The sequence below is a fragment of the Oncorhynchus mykiss genome, chromosome 1 (genome assembly GCF_013265735.2).
Source record: "Oncorhynchus mykiss isolate Arlee chromosome 1, USDA_OmykA_1.1, whole genome shotgun sequence".
NCBI classification, from domain to species: Eukaryota; Metazoa; Chordata; class Actinopteri; order Salmoniformes; family Salmonidae; genus Oncorhynchus; species Oncorhynchus mykiss.
In genome coordinates, this window is record NC_048565.1 from 20,451,782 (window position 1) to 20,468,729 (window position 16,948).

The 16,948-nt window shown below is 42.6% G+C and overlaps 1 protein-coding gene across 4 annotated transcripts in view; it reads right to left on the reverse strand.

Moving 5' to 3' along the window:
* LOC110506262 (protein strawberry notch homolog 2) overlaps nt 1-16,948 on the reverse strand; it is a 113,823-nt gene that overhangs the window by 83,792 nt on the left and 13,083 nt on the right. The gene's annotated exons all lie outside the window — the stretch shown is intronic.

Here is a 16,948-nt window from a genome sequence, read left to right on the forward strand (position 1 = left end):
GGATCCTAATAAAATAGTAAATACTAGCTGTAGACAGAGGGGGTTGAGAGAAGATGGCAGGTGCTGTATGTTCCTGGACAGCTAGTTAGTGAGCCTACTGGAGAGGAAGCTTAGAGGACTCCCAGTCCCACCACCTACATCTCCACCAAGTTTGATCAGATGATCAAAAGAGGCTCCACACACCACCATGACCGATTGGCTGAATAACCTCAATCGCACTCCCTCCTGAAGGAGAAACAGTCAGATATGCATATCAAATAGGCACATAAAAGCCTGCACGCCAGGCTACATTGCTTCTATACCACTATCTGGAGCAATAGAAAGCTAGTGTGAGGGCTTGTTGTTTCTTTAACATGCTCTTTCCCCCACCTCTCTCACTAATCAAACTCTTCCCTCCCTCCCTCCCTCCTCACCAGCACACAAAGAACAGACCTGTCCACCTGCACCAGGGGGCATAGCCAAAAGTCTAATGGAGTTCATATGAGGGTTTCAATAAGCAGTCCTTTGTACTACAGCATGACCTAGAATGGCAGGCTCCTCCCCAGGGTGTGTGGATGCTGACACTTAAGTCGTTTTTCTAACCACAGGACCTGACCAGGTAAAACTGTACTCACGGTCATAGTTGTAGGCTATAGCTCCATCTATGGTCCAGAAAAACAGCTGGCCCTACTAACAATTTGGAAACCATATTAGGTGTAGGCGTAGTCAAACCTGGTAAAGAACAGATACATGAGAGGAGTGTGCATGTGTTTGTGTGAGAGTGGTGTGAAGGAGATATGCGGCTGTGAATCCCACAATCACAGGCAGGTGATGACCTAATCAGTGTGACAAACACAACAGTCCATCTCTCTTCATTAATCCCCAATTCGCTCTCTCTCTCTCCTTCATTCTCTCTCACCATCTCAGGAGCGTTGAGATTTATTCCCAGCATCCCTGGGCCTTTTCCCGCTTTCCCTCCAGTTGATCCAACCATCCCCCATATCACCGGCAGCAGTTCATGTCTCCTAGCAACCAAGAAAGTCTCCCTCTTTAGCAGCCCAGTGTCTGAGGACAATAAATACTGATAATTATTGGGTTCCCAGATGTTCTCTTCCTGTAAGGCCTATTATCAATACAGGAAAACAGGAAAAACTTCCTGCCACTGAGGGAGGGAGAGAGAAGGGCGGGAGGCTAACAATGTAACTAGTGTTTCATTCACTCAGCAAAACACACACAAGGAAAGCATTTACTATACCTCCATGGATTATTTAAAAGCTTCTGGCCTATTTTGAAATATATAATGCTTTTCACAAGTACAGGGGGATGGGTTCTAGGGTGAGGAGGTGGTCCCATTTGTAAGACAGTAACGCAAAAACCCAGATGTTTTGTATTAAACAGTTTAAACTTAAAGCCTATTGTAGAGTAGTAGATAGGGAGGGGGTTCATTTCACAGTCACAGGAGTGAGAATACAGTGTAATATTGTCATTGCTTCAGAGTAGGGATGTTAACCTTTAAATCGGTTAGCTGGTTCGAAAAAAAATACACTTGACCAGTCATGCTTAAAAATCGTTAATTTGCATAATTTAGTGGAATTAAATTGGCGCGTGTGTATTTTGGTAGTCGTGCATCTTATTTATCCCACGGGCACAGCATACAAAGTCTAGTTTGTGGAGCGGAATAGCCCATCGCCTGTCACACAGCGCGAGAGCAGCGCCTCAAAAAACTGGTACTGGAGTGAAACGCTTTCTGTAAACCCAGTCATCGCGCAACAAATAACGATTAAAAAGAGCCATTTTTATTTGTCAATCTCAACTCGTAATTAAAGCACACCTCCCATTCGCCATTCGAGTGCATAACCGATAGTCAACCGTAGGTAGGCTATCAGCGTGTCACCCACCTCTTTACAATGTGAGCTTGAGGCGGTATAAATTGTTTGAAACCTGAACGTTTTACTTGACTTCAAATAATGAGATACGTTTTACCTTGCTTCAAAGAAGCAAAAATCCACCCATAGAAAATAGGTAATTATTGTATTATTTTATTGGTTTTCATATGAACTTTCTTTCGTTGTCCAGAAGCCAAAAGGCACAATCATAGTCATATTAGAAACCAATCCTAGTTGTTGCTATTAGATTCCCTCTCCTAAATGTATATTGTATCTCAAACCCATGGAATCGCTCACATTAGGTGTGCTGTTTTAGAACTGTTTTCCCGTGAATTGCATTTTGGAAAATGTTTGAAAAATGTGTTTTATTTGCTGCTTCATTACAGGAGTTGCGTGTTCAATAATATAGCCTTTTGACATGAAAACGATAGGCTTGCTAATGTTGCATGTTTCCATTAAGCTCTTGATGAAAAAGGTATGTTCCTTGTATGCGTGCATAGTATCAGAGAGGAAGAGGCAAAGCGAGAGTTTCACAATCGCTAATAAATGTGTGTATATATATATATATATTATTTTAAAAATACAGTTTGTTGACCTGTTGATGAGGGTTGGTTAGTCGGCAACAAATTGACCGATGTCCATCCCTACTTCAGAGACTGGTGCTGGTTGGTCTTGCGACCCCCTCTCTTAGCCTCCCGACTGGGTGGCCTGACATATTATAATCCAAGGGGGTGAGGTGCAGATTATTTCATGCCCCTGCATTTTATAAATCTAGCCTTGATGAAATAATTCAAGACCTTTAAGAGGGCTGAAGTACAAGTTATGACCTACATTACAACATATTAGGTATTGATTATGAACAAACATCACATTTTGTTGTAACATTGTATTTTCCACAGCCGTTTCCCCATTTTGCTGAGTGCCAGCTAGCCAAACCACCAGTCTTCCTGTCTCTCATTCTGACTAGGCACTCAGCCTGCCAGCTGAAACACATGGAAGTCATCCAGGGAAGTGTGACTCCCTTAATCTGCTAAATCACAGCTAAGCGCTCACGAGGACCACCATCCTTCCACACAGGAGGGGAACAACAGCCTCTTCCTCTGTGGCAGTGCTAGCTCAGCCTGGGTCAGGGGCTGGGCAGAGCTGAGTCCACACAGCCAGGAGGGAGGGGAGAGAGCCAGGCAAGGCTGACTATGGAGCGTTATGGCAGGGTATTTTCTTACCATCTATAATGCTAAAGTTGCCTAATTAAATGCCAATCTAAGGTCATTCAGTTTTGCATTCATGTGTTAAGGTTACGATTTGTAAAGGGTAAACTGATAGTTGGTCTGGCCTGTGCCCAAGGGCAACTACTGCCCGGAGTGGTATGGGAACATGCCCCAGGTTAGTGGTGTCATCTCTACCACCCTGTTCGCAGGCCTCCACCTCTTCACCCCTCGTGTGATCCATCACTCTTTAAAAACACTTGTCTTTTCTTCCCTTGCTCCTCAAGCCTGGCATTAATCCTACTTAAGGCAGAGAGTAAATCCCTTAATGAAGATGAAGTGGGGCTGTCCATTAACTACGCTCTCAAGTTCAGGGTATCCTGGCAGCAAGGGTGACACACACACAGGGTTGCAAGAGGTTTCATATGAATGAAAGGCAGACCAAACCTTTTACATCTGTTCCCGTTGAACAGAGATACCATCTCAGACCTCACGATTGACAACACTTCTTCCCACCTTTATGTGGATCCCAGGAAGAGTAGCTGCTGCATGCCCAGTAGCTAATGGGGATCCTAATAAACAAAGTCACTCACTTATGTCCTCACCTATTAAATGTCTGATTTCAATAAGATTATAGAGCCATGCTACATTACATTAAACCAGTGGGTTGGTGGTTATGACAGTTTGGCATACCATGCTGGATTAATTAGCCAAATGATTTTGAAAAATGCCTAAAAAGGAACAGGTTACTTCCCTCAGAAACACTCTTGTCATTCAAAACAGTGAATTATTAAATCAGGTATTTTTCAACACGCCATTATCCATTGAGCGGCACTGACGCACAGAGAGGATGTGTGGACAGTTCGGTGACAAGGGAGGAAATGACAAAGAAAAATGATCAAATGACTGAGTAACCAAATCTGCAGTGCTATCAAACAGGAGGGAGATAGAAACAAAGTGTTTTAAGAGCTTGCTGTATTGTTAGAGTTTCTGAATCCATTCATATATTATTCATGCTGCACATGATTAGAAGCAACATTGGAATTAGTCTGAACACCAAAAACCAACAGAGGAAGTGGCAATGCTTTTGTAACCAATTTACATTCAAGGGACATTATATCCATAATGAAGCATTTTCACACTTTGTTCCAAATTGGACAGAATCATCACATATTGCCATGCACAATGTTAGAATTGCTGCAGCAAAATATCACAAGGGATTGAGTGAGTCACATAAGTCACATTAAAATGAAACCCAGAAAGGCCAATTCGCCATATGAGAGCTCATGATGAATATTATTAGCCTAATGACAATCTCCAGCTGTATGAGACATGTGATTTATCAACATGAGGGTGAATATTACAGGGAAGAAATGACTCAGAATGAGTCTTTTGTTGTGTTGAAAAGGAGAGGGGGAGAATGAGAACCACCAACAGTGGCTTGCTGACACCAGAGCCCCACTATCCACCAGTTCAACAGATCTAGATCAAAGCCAGGTAACATCAGAGGAAATGGATCCACTTATCTGGTCTCTTCTAGGTGGCCTATATATGTAGTGGGAAATTGGGACTAGGGTGTCATTTGAGATTACACCCGATTCACTCTGATTAGTCTCTAAAATGGTTCACTCACACTGCATTCAATAAACCTAGATAATAAAATGTAAGCTAACACCCATGCCCTCTGTCCTGCAATACAACAGAAAACTGACATAACTTACTCATAAACATGATTGTAGCCAACTGTGTGTCAGGTGGTTTATTCCTCTTCAATGTGTCTGTTTTATAATTCGAGCACAAGCAGCATCATTCTAGAGATGAATCCTGGCTCTCCCTGCCTCTCGGTCTGATCAAGAGTAAGCCTGGCCGGGTGAGTGTGTTCAGGCTGTAGTGTCAAGTGCTGCTTGCCTCTCACCCAGCCTGACCCTGCCTGATGCTGTGGATTTGATGCTGAAGACTGGCTCCCAAAACCCAAACAAACGCCAGCCAATCCCTTCTCGTTGTGTGAATAAGTGAGCATGGGGCAGAGCAGAACAAAATGGGCTCGGCTGGAGGCATTAGACCATATACTCAGCGGACCTGCAGGCTGGCGGAGATGATTCATACAAACTGACCCAGTTCTAAGTATATGTGTACAGTGGGCTTGTGCCAGCTCAGCTGTGGACTTCCACAGCAGAGACTCCTATTACACACCTGATCATCAACAGGACCAGACTACCGCATCAAGCCAGTGAATGAGGCTGGCTCCATTGTGTGTGGTTTAGACTGGAGGGAGAGTGTATAATGGTTGGGTAACCAGGGAACAGGCTTGTGGACTCCTGTGTGGGAAACCGAGTCTAACCCCCAGTGCTAGAACACCTAACCATTAGGAAAGGAATGCAATGTCAGGGTTTTTTCTGCATAAAAGTTTTTTTTCCTTCTTTTTTTCAACCGCCTAAGACAAAATACGTTTTCTGGATTGAAAAACGCTTAGTATAAACTTAAACTACTAAAATCAGACAAAATATGTAGAAAAGATAATGGGCCGATACATTTGTAGTCGGAAATTTACATACACCTTAGCCAAATACATTTATACTCAGTTTTCACAATTCCTAACATTTAATCCTAGTAAAAATTAACTGTCTCACGTCAGTTAAGATCACCACTTTATTTTAAGAATGTGAAATGTCAGAATAATAGTAGAGAGAATTATTTATTTCAGCTTTAATTTCTTTCATCTCATTCCTAGTGGATCAGAAGTTGACATACCCTCAATTAGTATTCGGTATGATTGCCTTCAAAATGTTTAACTTGGGTAAAGTGTTATGGGTAGCCTTCCACAAGATTCCCACAAAAAGTTGGGTGAATTTTGGCCCATTCCTCCTGACAGAGCTGGTCTAACTGGGTCAGGTTTGTAGGCCTCCTTGCTCGCACACGTTTTCTCAGTTCTGCCCACACATTTTTGATAGGATTGGAGGTCAGGGCTTTGTGATGGCCACTCAAATACCTCGACTTTGTTGTCCTTAAGCCATTTTGCCACAACTGTGGAAGTATGCTTGGGGTCATTGTCCATTTGGAAGACCCATTTGCGACTAAGCTTTAACTTCCTGACTAATGTCTCGAGATGTTGCTTCAATATATCCACGTAATTTTCCATCCTCATGAAGCCATCTATTTAGTGAAGTGCACCAGTTCCTCCTGCAACAAAGCAACCCCACAACATAATGCTGCCACCCCCGTGCTTCACGGTTGGGATGGTGTTCTTCAGCTTGCAAGCCTCCCCCTTTTCCTCCAAACATAACAATGGTCATTATAGCCAAACAGTTCTATTTTAGTTTCATCAGACCATAGGACATTTCTCCAAAAAGTACGATCTTTGTCCCCATGTGCAGTTGCAAACCGTAGTCTGGCTTTTTTATGTTGGTTTTGGAGCAGTGGCTTCTTCCTTGCTGAGCGGCCTTTCAGGTTATGTGGATATAGACACTTTTGTACCCGTTTCCAGCAGCATCTTCACAAGGCCCTTTGCTGTTGTTCACCAAAGTACGTTCATCTCTAGGAGACAGAACGCATCTCCTTCCTGAGCAGTATGATGGCTGAGTGGTCCCATGGTGTTTATACTTGCGTTCTATTGTTTGTACAGATGAACGTGGTACCTTCAGGCATTTGGAAATTGCTCCTTGTGGAGGTTTACAATTGTTTTTCTGAGGTCTTAGCTGATTTTTTTTATTTTCCCATGATGTCAAGCAAAGAGGCACTAAGTTTGAAGGTAGGCCTTGAAATACATCCACAGGTACTCCTCCAATTGACTCAAATTATGTCTATTAGCCTATCAGAAGCTTCTAAAGCCATTACATAATTTTCTGGATTTTTCAAGCTGTTTAAAGGCACAGTCAACTTAGTGTATGTAAACTTCTGACCCACTGGAATTGTGATACAGTGAATTATAAGTTAAATAATCTGTCTGTAAACAATTGTTGGAAAAATTACTTGTGTCATGCACACAGTAGATGTCCTAACCGACTTGCAAAAACTATAGTTTGTTAACAAGAAATGTGTGGAGTGGTCGAAAAACAAGTTTTAATGACTCCAACCTAAAGTGTATGTAAACTTACGACTTCAACTGTATGTTAACAATTCTGAGTAATGAATTCAAGAGCATTGATTTTGTTTTGTTTGAGCAGAAGAACGTAGTATTAGGAAATTTGCTTTAAAACTACAACATTTTCTCTCTGCTCCATGATGAGCTGCCAAGATGGGGGCCTCAAATTCTCTTGCCCGGGGCCTGAACCAAATCCAGCCGTGCAGACGATCCTGCCACGCCCCTGCCACACTCACCACCTAAAGCCCATTTTTATCCAGAAAAAAACCTGTGTGTTTCAACCAGCCCAGAACTCTCCCCCCCCCCCCCCCCCCAGGCTTCAACACCTCCCCCTCTACAACCCCACTGCCTGTCTAAGATTCTAAAATGGTGCTTCTCTTTTATGAATAATGTTGCACGGTATGCCGAAACGTCTGTACCTTTTCAATTATAGAACAAGAAAAAACTGTTTGGTACTAGAATTGTTAATACTTTTGGTACTTCTGTCAAATGTGTCTTACGGATCAAGGCTATCATCACAGCCGATGTGCGAGTGCACCGTGCCTACTCAACTTAGCCAGCGCTAGGAGTCTGGACTAAATCATGTTAGCTTCACTTAGCCTGCACTAGGAGTTTGGGATGCATCATGTTAGCTCCACTTAGCCAGCGCTAGGAGTCTGGGATGCATCATGTTAGCTTCACTTAGCCTGCACTAGGAGTTTGGGATGCATCATGTTAGCTCCACTTAGCCAGCGCTAGGAGTCTGGGCTGCATTATGTTAGCTCCACTTCGCTAGCTCTAGGAGTCTGGGATGCATCATGTTAGCTCTACTTAGCCTGCGCTAGGAGTCTGGGCTGCATTATGTTAGCTCCACATAGCCAGCGCTAGGAGTCTAGGCTGCATCATGTTAGCTCCCCATTCAAGCTGCACATTAGTTGACACACTTGAATAATAAAACATGGCATGTAGAAATGTTGAAACTGTTCGCAAAACAATGTCCATTCAGGCTAGAACACTTTACAATGCAAGAAGATACCGGTAACTTCCAGCTTTGTAGCTCAACTTTCCTTGCTATGCTAGCTGACAGTGAAAGCTAACATCAATTGACTACCCTAGTACTTTGTTTGTGATAATATGCAAACCATAACACAAAATAGGCTGATATCAAATCTGATTGTCACCAAAACATTATTAATTCACTTAAATCTGTCTCTCTCACATCTTTCCCAAAGATGACCTAATGCTCAGCGATCAGAAGGTGTGAGTAAGGGCTCCTGACGGGCCACTCCCCTCCTGCCTCATGAATGATGTCATTACTGGTTAAAGAGACAGTGCACACTTTCACAAAATAAGCTACTTCTATGCAAATGTTGGATCAGTACAATAAAATAAGTACAAAATGTTAGGGAAACAGATTGTCTTAATTATTATCCACATAATATTTCACATTTCCAGTTGCTGCAGGATTATATTCCTGGTATAGCAAACTGACGCAAATTAAAGATCCTACATCTGTATCATAGGCCTGCGGGTATAATAAGCTAATACCTACACCTTAACTAAAGTTTTTAAACTTCATTAGAGTAAAATCAAAAGTCAGTCAAGCCATTGATAATAGGGAAAATACAAGAAGGATATTATATTGTGGCAAACATTACAGTTGGAACTTAATTTGGCTCCCCAAAAAATGGCTTAACAGAATGAAACAAAACACTTACGAACTGGTTCAAACTTTCCCAAAACTTTTGAACAGGCTGCAGCAATTACCAAGAAAGGCTACTGCCTACCGTACCCAACTAATGATAGCAATTAGCTAATGATATACAAGACCAGTCGAAAGTTGACACAGACTCATTTAAGGGTTTTTCTATATTTTTACTATTTTCTACATTGTAGACTAATAGTGAAGACGTCAACACTATGAAATAACACGTACAGAATCATATAGTAACCAAAAAAGTGTTAAACAAATCAAACTATATTTTATATTTGAGATTCTTCAACGTAGCCATTATTTGCCTTAACAGCGTTGCACACTCTTGGCCTTCTCTCGACCAGCTTCATGAAGTAGTCATCTGGAATGCATTTCAATTAACTGGTGTTAATTTGTTAAAAGCTCATTTGTGGAATTGCTTTCCTTCTTAACACGTTTGAGCCAATCAGTTGTGTTGTGACAAGGTAGAGGTGGTATACAAAAGATGGCCCTATTTTGTATAAGACCAAGTCCATATTATGGCAAGAACAGCTCAAATAAGCAAAGACAAATGACAGTCCATCATTACTTTAAGACATGAAGGTCAGACAACTTTGAAAGTTTCTTCAAATGCAGTCGCAAAAACCACCAAGCGCTATGATTAAACTGGCTCTCATGAGGACCGCCACAGGAAAGGAAAGACCCAGAGTTACCTCTGCTACAGAGGACAAGGTCATTAGAGTTACCAGCCTCAGAAATTGCAGCCCAAATAAACGCTTCACAGAGTTCAAGTAACAGGCACATCTCAGCATCAACTGTTCAGAGGAGACTGCGTGAATCAGGCCTTCATGGTCGAATTGCTGCAAAGAAACCACTACTAAAGGACACCAATAAGAAGAAGAGACTTGCTTGGGCCAAGAAACACGAGCAATGGACATTAGACTGGTGGAAATCTGTCCAAATTTGAGATGTTTTGTTTACAACCGCCATGTCTTTGTGAGACGCAGACTAGGTGAAAGGATGATCTTTGCATCTGTGGTTCCCACTGTGAAGCATGGAGGTGGTGGTGTGATGGTGCTTTGCTGGTGACACGGTCTGTGATTTATTTAGAATTCAAGGCACACTTACACAGCATTCCGCAGCGATACGCCATCCCATCTGGTTTGCGCTTTTTGGGACACCTCCAGGCGGTGTAAGGGCTATTTGACCTATCACTATTTGAGTGATGAGTGCTGCATCAGAATATCTGGCCTCCACAATCACCCGACATCAACCCAATTGAGATGGTTTGGGATGAGTTGGACAGCAGAGTGAAGGAAAAGCAGTTAACAAGTGCTCAGCATATGTGGGAACTCCTTCAAGACTGTTGGAAAAGCAATCCAGGTGAAGCTGTTTGAGAAAATTCCAAGTGTGCCAAGTAGAAGTCGACCGATTAATCGGAATGGCCGATTTCAAGTTTTCATAACAATCGGAAAATCTGTATTTTTGGTCTCCAATTTGGACGTTTTTTTTTTTTACACCTTTATTTAACTAGGCAAGTCAGTTAAAAACACATTCTTATTTTCAATGACGGCCTAGGAACAGTGGGTTAACTGCCTCGTTCAGGGGCAGAATGACAGATTTGTACCTTGTCACCACGGGGATTCAATCTTGCAACCTTACAGTTAACTAGTCCAATGCTCTAACCACCGGATTACATTGCACTCCACGAGGAGCCTGCCTGTTACGCGAATGCAGTAGAAGCCAAGGTAAGTTGCTAGCTAGCATTAAACTTACCTTATAAAAAACAATCAATCACTAGTTAAACTAGTAATATCATCAACCATGTGTAGTTATCTAGCGTGTCCTGCATTGCATATAATCGATGCGGTGCGTATCGTTGCACTTAAAGTCCTTAAAATCAACATACAGAAGTAAATATTTTTAAACCTGCATATTTAGCTAAAAGAAATCCAGGTTAGCAGGCAATATTAACCAGGTGAAATTGTGTCACTTCTCTTGCGTTCATGCACGCAGAGTCAGTGTATATGCAACAGTTTGGGCCACCTAATTTGCCAGAATTGTACGTAATTATGACATAACATTGAAGGTTGCGCAATGTAACAGGAATATGTAGACTTATGGATACCACCCGTTAGATAAAATACAGAACGGTTCCGTATTTCACTGAAAGAATAAACGTCTTGTTTTCGATATGACAGTTTCCGGTTTCGACCATATTAATGACCTAAGGCTCGTATTTCTGTGTGTTATGTTATAACTAAGTCTATGAATTGATAGAGCAGTCTGAGCGATGGTAGGCACCAGCAGGCTCGTAAGCATTCATTCAAACAGCACTTTCGTGCGTTTTGCCAGCAGCTCTTCGCAATGCTTCAAGCATTTATGACTTCAAGCCTATCAACTCCCGAGATTAGGCTGGTGTAACCGATGTGAAATGGCTAGCTAGTTAGCGGGGTGCGTGCTAATAGCGTTTCAAACGTCACTCGCTCTGAGACTTGGAGTGGTTGTTCCCCTTGCACTGCTTGGGTAACGCTGCTTCGAGGGTGGCTGTTGTCGATGTGTTCCTGGTTCGAGCCCAGGTAGGAGCGAGGAGAGGGACGGAAGCTATACTGTTACACTGGCAATACTAAAGTGCCTATAAGAACATCCAATAGTCAAAGGTTAATGAAATACAAACGGTAGAGAGAAATAGTCCTATAATTCCTATAATAACTACAACCTAAAACTTCTTACCTGGGAATATTGAATACTCATGTTAAAAGGAACCACCAGCTTCTATATGTTCTCATGTTCTGAGCAAGGAACTTACTTAAACGTTAGATTTCTTACATGGCACATATTGCACTTTTACTTTCTTTTCCAACACTTTGTTTTTGCATTATTTAAACCAAATTGAACAGTTTCATTATTTATTTGAATCGAAATAGATTTTATTTGATATTAAGTTAAAATAAGTGTTCATTCAGTATTGTTGTAATTGTCATCATTACAAATAAATAAAATAAAAAAAAATTGGCCGATTAATCGGTATCGGCTTTTCTGGTCCTTCCGATAATTGGTCGGTATCGGTGTTGAAAAATCATAATCGGTCAACTACTTTGAAGAATCTAAAATAAGCTTTTTTTTACCCCTTTTTCGTGGTATCCAATTGTTTAGTAGCTACTATCTTGTCTCATCGCTACAACTCCCGTACAGGCTGGGGAGAGACGAAGGTTGAAAGTCATGCGTCCTCCGATACACAACCCAACCAAGCCGCCCGCACTTCTTCTTAACACAGCGCCATCCAACCCGGAAGCCAGCCGCACCAATGTGTCGGAGGAAACACCTGGCAACCTTGGTTAGCGCGCACTGCGCCACAGGAGTCGCTGGTGCGCGATGAGACAAGGATTTCCCTACCGGCCAAACCCTCCCTAACCCGGACGACCTCCCGGTCGCGGCCGGTTACGATAGAGCCTGGGCGCGAACCCAGAGTCTCTGGTGGCACAGGTGGCGCTGCAGTACAGGACCCTTAACCCCTGCGCCACCCGGGAGGCCCCAATATAAGATATATTTTGATTTGTTAAACACTTTTTTGGTTACTACATGATTCCATGTGTTATTTAATAGTTTTGATGTCTTCACTATTATTTTACAATGTAGTAAATAAAAAATAAAGACAAACTTTAAAAATAATACCCACTCACATTACATTGTCCAAACAAACATTGCAGTTGTAGCCTACGTCCAATGAGGTCTATGCACTCACAATGGCCAACGCACATTTCATGCGTTCTGTATCTCAAAGCCATATTAAATATATTTGTAAAATAGTTTCTATTTAACTGATAATTGAGAAATATACTATACCTACAGAAAGCTTAGAACATCCTCTCTCCATCTGTGACAACACAATCGCTGTGTTATACCAGCAATTGGATTTGACAATGTTACACAATCAGAACAATTTTCTTTTGCTTAGGGCATTTGTTTTCTCCAGACACAGAGCGAGAGACACAGAGCGAGAGACACACTTGCTAGACACAGAAGTAGGCCAAATCAAAGGGTCGCAAAAAGTGATTAATGGTCACAGTCTGAAGCATTTTCACCAGAGCCACTAACTTTTGTTTAACTTCATTGAAAAAGGACTTCGCAATCAACAGTAACTTAGGCCAAGGCTCCTCAATTGCGTTCTCCCTCTCCTCAGTAGCAAGGCAGCCCTGGAGAATTTGTCCGGCTACAATTTTATTACTGGCAAAGTAAACTGTGGAGTGTACTCTGAATCTGAATAGGCTGGTGTTAACAATGAGTGGGTGATTCTGATCTAAGCCATAGGGGACTGGACTATTGGTCAAGGCAGGATACAGAGTAGCCTACTGTGTGGAAACACTAGCAGATAGCAGGATAGTATTTTCCGTCAAACCCAAGCAGGGGGAAAGGAGAGATTACATTAGCCTACATTAGAACAGCAAAGCTGTTGAAAGCTTTTTAACTCTTTGCATAAGGTACTATCCGCTTCCTTCAACAAGCTCAGCTCCAAGTGAAACAGAAATCAGCCTAAATGACAATGCAATACAGGTTTTATTTGACGTACACCTAACCTACAGTGCCTTGCGAAAGTATTCGGCCCCCTTGAACTTTGCGACCTTTTGCCACATTTCAGGCTTCAAACATAAAGATATAAAACTGTATTTTTTTGTGAAGAATCAACAACAAGTGGGACACAATCATGAAGTGGAACGACATTTATTTGATATTTCAAACTTCTTTAACAAATCAAAAACTGAAAAATTGGGCGTGCAAAATTATTCAGCCCCCTTAAGTTAATACTTTGTAGCGCCACCTTTTGCTGCGATTACAGCTGTAAGTCGCTTGGGGTATGTCTCTATCAGTTTTGCACATCGGGTGGGTGCATTCTGTATGCCATTTTATATTCTGTTTTGTTATGGCCTATCTTGCATGTCCAGTGCCAGCCTAACAGTAGCTTTTTGCTTTCTAGATAACTGCTTCCTACAGTGGGCTAAAGGGACTGATCTGGTTTCTGTTCCATTCTCTCTGGAGACTCAGGTGGAACCCGACCTGTGACATTCTCAGGTGGAGCCGGACCTGTTTCTCACCGAGTCGGTGAGTACGCTGCACCCCTGAGAAAAGTGCAGGACGTAATTTACAAACCAATTGTACATGGGCGAAAAATGGCAGCTGTCAGTCGCCCACCGGCAGGTGGTGCTTATAACACACAGCAAAGTCAGCAAGTGAACGGTGAACAATTACACAATCTATTGAACCTAACAACCTGAACTCAATAAAAACCTTTGACGGTGAAATTAGCAGAAAGAACACTACTGCTTTACATTAAAGATTGACATAGAGTCCGAGGCAAGAGTTAAGAGGACGCGGTCACCAGTCGCCAGTGTTGTAGTCGTCACTAAACCTAGAGTCCGAGTCGAGTCCCAAGTCTCCTGTCCTCGGGTCACGAGTCCCTACGGCTAAGTTCGATTCAAATCCGACTCAGAGTCACCAATGGTCAAGTCACAAGTCCCTATGGCTAAAGTCATTACTAATACTACCGGATTGATGCTCTTCTGAAGCTAGATTCACACCTCTATTGATTTGGCTCAGATTTGGCTGAAGAAAACTAATGGCGGGCTGGCGGGAAGATTTTTATTTGAGCATTGAAGTAACGCAACGATTTCCTTCCTATTGTCCAATGGTCATAATTGCCTGCAATATGCAATAGCCTATGAAACAAATAAGTCCTTTATACACATATTTTAAAATAATGTTAATAATAACAAAAAAGGCATTTTACTGAACTTGTGCACGTGACCTTAAAACAAGAAACCATCAGCAATTGAACAAAACATTGTTAACCCCCTGCTATTGTCTGTGATAAGGGTTCCTGTCTCTCTGACTGGTGAAAGAAGAGCTGATCGCTCTAGGATTCCTCTCCTTAATGCTGGATCACTCAGGGTCAACTGGAATGAACATTCTCAGGAGATGATCTCATGTATTTGACTTAGGAGGATTACATCCAACTCCATTTTAACACCACCTCGGGTTGAGCTCACCCATGTATGATAAGAGCAAATATTTAGCTTTGTGGTGACAGCTTCTACAATCCTATATTTTTAGAGGATGAATTACAGTCACAGAGAATTGTTTTATTTTTTTTAGTTAGAATCTTGAAGATAATATTACCCAAGAAATCTTGACGTACTGTCTCGTCTGTGGTGTCGTATAGCTCCGTGCCTGTCAGTGTGTGTTTGAGAAGGGATTGCCCTGTGGGCCCCAGTGGTGAGAAGTAAAGAGAATGTCACAGGTCGGGCTCCAGAAGGCAGAACAGAAACCAGATCAGTCCCCTTAGCACCTGTCCACTCTAGCTACCTACAAAGTGAAAAGACAAACGTATTTGTATTTTGTATTCTTTAAGGATCCCCATTAACTGTTGCCAAAGCAGCAGCTACTCCTCCTGGGGTCCAGTAACATTAAGGCAGTTATCTACAATTTAAATTATTACATAACACATTAAGTGTGTGCCCTCAGGCTACTACACACTGTGTAGAGTGCGTGTCTTATCACTTGTATATGTAAGCATGTCTGTGCATGTCTCTTCACAGTCCCCACTGTTCCATAAGGTGTATTTTAATGTTTTTTTTATATCTGATTCTACTGCTTGCATCAATTACTTGATGTGAAATAAGAGTTCCATGTAGCTATGGCTCTATGTAGTACTGTGCGCCTCTCATAGTCTGTTCTGGACTGTGAAGAGACCTCTGGTGGCATGTCTTGTGGGGTATGCATGGGTGTCCGAGCTGTGTGCTAGTATACTGAACAAATATATAAACGATTTTACTGAGTTAAAGTTCAAATAAGGAAACTAGTCAATTGAAATAAATGAATTAGCCCCGAATTGATGGATTTCACATGACTGGCCATAGGCCCGCCCACTGGAGAGCCATAGGCCCGCCCACTGGGGAGCCATAGGCCCGCCCACTGGGGATCCATAGGCCCGCCCACTGGGGAGCCATAGGCCCGCCCACTGGGGAGCCATAGGCCCGCCCACTGGGGAGCCATAGGCCCGCCCACTGGGGAGCCATAGGCCCGCCCACTGGGGAGCCATAGGCCCGCCCACTGGGGAGCCATAGGCCCGCCCACTGGGGAGCCATAAGCCCGCCCACTGGGGAGCCATAGGCCCGCCCACTGGGGAGCCATGCCCAGCTAATCAGAAATAGTTTCCCTCCACAAAAAGGGCATTATTACAGCTGTCCAGGTAGCTGGTCTCAGATGATCCCGCAGGTGAAGAAGCTGGATGTGGAGGTCCTGTGCTGGCGTGGTTACACATGTTCTGCTTTTCTGAGGCCGGTTGGACGCTTGGCAAAATGTTCTAAAACAGCGGCTTAAAGTAGAGAAATATAAATTAAATTCTCTGGTAACAGCCTGGGTGGACATTTCTGCTGTCAGCATGCCAACTGTGGCATTGTGTCAGGTTACAAAACTGCACATTTCAGAGTGGCCGTTTGTCCCCCAGCACAAGGTGCACCTGTGTAATGATCATGCTGTTTAATCAGCTTCTTAATATGCCACACCTGTTAGGTGGATGGATTATCACGCAACGGTGAAATACTCTAACAGGGATGTAAAATTTGTGCACAAAATGTTATAGAAATAAGCTTTTTGTGAGCATGGAACATATCAAAATCTTTTATTTCAGCCCATGAAACCAACCTTTTACATGTTGCGTTTATATTTTTGTTCAGTATAGTTTAAAAACAGACAGCTCGGTGCATTCAGCATGTCAAAACTTAATAGTGATGAAGTCAATCTCTCCTCTACTTTGAGCCAATGTTAGTTCTCCGTGTACATTTAAGTGCCAGCCGTGCTTCCAATTGTAATTTTTCTAAGTCCCTCTGTGTGGCACCTTACCACACGACTGGACAGTAGTCCAGGTGCGACAAAACTAGGGCTTGTAGGACCTGCCTTGTTAAGAAGGCAGAGCAGCGTTTTATTATGAGCAGACTTCTCCCCATCTTAGCTACTGGGTTAGGGGAGGGTTTGGCCATCTGGGATGTCCTTATCCCCTCGCGCTCTAGCATCTCCTGTGGCAAAGCCTACTAATCATTACCTATTATTATTATTATGATAATAATAA